The following is a 3,377-nucleotide window of genomic DNA, read 5'->3' as shown; positions in this document are numbered from 1 at the left end:
AATAAAATATTATATATATTATTTTTAAGAACTATTTTATTTTATTATTATTTAATTTGACCAGAGAGAGACAGAGAAAGAGAGAGAAAGGGAAAGTGTGAAAGCAAGCCGCCACGTCCAGGACTTGAACCACTCAGCCATGTAGAAGTCCAGCGCCCCAATCACCACACCACCTACCAGCCCTATTATTATTTTTTAAAAGAATTATTTATTTAATTTTACTATTATTATTTTAAAATTGTAGTATAAAAGAGGTGTGCTCACCAGAGAAAGAGAGAAAATGAGAAAGGAAGCTACCAGGTCAGTGACTCAAACCACGGTCGGCCAGGTGGGAGTTCAGTGCCTTAATCACTACACCACCTGCCAGCCCCACATAATGTGATCTTATATTTGCTTTAAACACTCAATTATTGGGACCAGCAGGTGGTGTGGTGGTTAAGGTGCTGGACACTCCCACATGGCCAACCACAGTTCGAGTCTCAGACCTGGTGGCTCCCTTTCTCACTTTCCCTCTCTCTCTTTCTCTGTGTGTCTCTCTCTGGCCAAATTTAAAAAATAAATGAATAAGTAAACCAAATTAAATAAACAATTAAAAAACACTCAATTATTTAAGAAAACTGGAAAATAGAAAAAATGTGTTTTTTTTTTAATGACAGCATGTGTGTGTGCACATGTTGGTCAGAGATAGAAGAGAGAGAAGCACCCTCACCAGGGCTCATCTCACTGTGATCCTCCTTCTCTTGCCCTCTGGCTCCTCAGGGTCCCAGCTGCCCAGGTGTGCCCAGTTTATTTTCAAGCTAATCCAGGGACCTCACCACTGGCCATGTGGCCTCCAGCCTTAGGATGCTGTTGCAACACAGCAGGTGGTCCAGGAAAGAAAACAATTTTAAAAAAGAATTATTTAGGGCCAGCAGATGGCATGAAGTTTGGGGTGCTGGAATCCCACATAGCCAACCATGGTTTGAGTCCTGAACTTGGCAGGTTGCTTTCTTACTTTCCCTCTCTGTCTCTCTTTTTCTCTGTCTCTCTGGTCAAATTAAAAAATAATAAATACAATTTTTTAAAAAGAATTATTTATTTGATTGCATTTTTTAAAAGAATTATTTTATTTAACTTTATTTATTTATTTATTTTTAATTTGGTCAGAGAGGGACAGAGTGAGAGAGAGAGAGGGAAAGTGAGAAAGCAAGCCTCCAGGTCCGGAACTTGAACCATGATCGGTCATGTGGGAGTCCAGCGCCTTAACCACCACATCACCTGCCAGCCCCTAATTCCATTTGTTTATCTTATTTTATTTTTAAACATAATTATTTTATTTAACTTTATGTATATATTTATTAACTTTTAAAATTTGACCAGAATGACAAAGTGAGAGAGCAAGAGAGCTAGAGACAGGGAGAGGGAAATTGAAAAAGCAAGCTGCCAGGTCCAGGACTTGAAACATGGCTGGCCATGTGGGAGTCTAGTGCCCTCAACCATCACACCACCTGCCAGCCCCAAAATATGTTTTTCTAATTTCTAATCTGCTTACAATTTCTGGTGCTCCTTTGTGTAGATCCAAATTTCCATTAGGTATTATTTTCCTTTTGCCTGATCACTTCAACATTTCTTGCACTGCAGGTCTCCTGGTGAAGAATTCTCATGGTGTTTGTCTGCCTGAAAAGTATTTTGTCTTCATTTTTATTGGATGGAAAGGAAACTTGAGGTCTCATTTCCCCTTCGCTGCTCCTCACTGAGCAGAGTTCCTATGCTCCTCTGCCATGGAGGAGATAGACGAGTTAAGTGGTTCATGAAAAACCCGGCTCCCACTTTGTGTGGAACCTTTAGAGGCTCTTAGAGAATCTGTTTGGGCAGTCTTGGCTCCTTTGATGCTTCTGTGTCCTCAGGAATGTCAGGTGGGAGATCTAGGTCTATGTGCAAGTGAGGGAGGGTGTGAGAAAAGCAAAGTGGGGTGTGGCGGTTGGATGTGCTCAGGGAACAGCGGCCACCTCTGTCATCTGCTTTCCCAGCAGTGCAGAGACCGGAGAGAGCAATTACTTAGCCTCTATGCCTTTTGTCTGTGGAAGTCCTCCCTGAAGTCTAACTGCAGATCACAGTGTCACTGTCTAGAGTTGATGCATATCATTTCATGACTAGGAAACTAATGACTTGAGTGCACCCCACCTAATCCTCCGGCCTCCTTCATGTGACTCCTACCGGCAACCCTCACATCTGAACTGCCCTCTCTTGGACCAGAAGGGAAACTGGCACGCTGGTGGGCCATGAAGAGCCCATCACAGATATTTTCTTCTCCTGGTGCTGGCCCTGGCTCCCCATGCTCGGGGTTGGAGGTGGAGGGTGGGGAGGGACGGAGCTGTTCCAGCTGCAGAAAGAAGCTGAGTTTAGCAGGGCTCAACCTCATCCACGTCATGCTTCTGATAAGGGCAACAGGTGGCACATGGGAGATGAGATCAACCTGCCGGCCCCAGTGTGGCTACCCAGGAAGTGCGAGGCACTGGAGCTCCTGGTTGTAACCCGAAAGCTCCCGAAGTACAAAGTTACACCTTTATTAGGTGGCCAGCTCCCAGGAACTGCGAGCTGGAACTGCACCCTCCCACGGCTGTACAGGAGTGTGGGGCCATGAGCACCACTGGGAACTGCTCCTGGACAGCCAGTCCCATTTGGAGTCCTGAGTTGGCGCAGGCCCATCGTGTCGCCGCTTCTCCCCGCACTCTCGATGCTCTTTCTCACCACCTGGAGATGTTCGAGGTGCAAGCCGGCGCCTGGACCTGCTCCTCCCTGGCGGTCAGTCCACCTAGTGTCCAGGCAGAGGTGGAGTCCGAGCGGGGCTGCCAATCGTCTCGAACGCCCGCTCTGCCTCGGCTTGGTGCGCCCTCTGGTGGTGCCCGGCAGGACCTACGATTCCCTGAGTGTCTCAGACTCGCTGGCCTTGAATTTGCTGCACAGCTCCTGCATCAGCGTAGACACCTAGTTGCTGGGCCTGGAGTCATATTCGTCTTTCTTTTCTGAACTGGCCACTGCCCAGAAGAGCTGTACTGGGCTTCGTGGGCTCCCCCAACCTCACTGCCGTCACAACAGAGCCCACTTCTTTTCCTGAACATTGGAGGAGTAGGGGCGTGGGGATCCATGCAACCGGGAAAGCATCCAGAGTAGAGGGAGGGGCTTCTTCACTGCGTGGGCGTGCGTGGGAGGGATTCCAGGAATTTTCTCTTTTGTGTTGGAGTCACCATCTTTTGCCTTAAAGGTAGAGGAGTCAGAGTGGTTTGCGTGAACTGGAGTGGTGTCAAGCACCTGAAATTTGCGGGGACTCTCCCCAACCTTAGCCTTTGTACACAACTCACAGGACAAATCTGGAACAGGCAGGTAGCAGCCATGTT

The sequence above is a fragment of the Tupaia chinensis genome, unplaced genomic scaffold, assembly GCF_000334495.1.
Source record: "Tupaia chinensis unplaced genomic scaffold, TupChi_1.0 Scaffold000407_4, whole genome shotgun sequence".
Classification (NCBI taxonomy): domain Eukaryota; kingdom Metazoa; phylum Chordata; class Mammalia; order Scandentia; family Tupaiidae; genus Tupaia; species Tupaia belangeri.
This window is presented reverse-complemented; position numbering follows the sequence as displayed.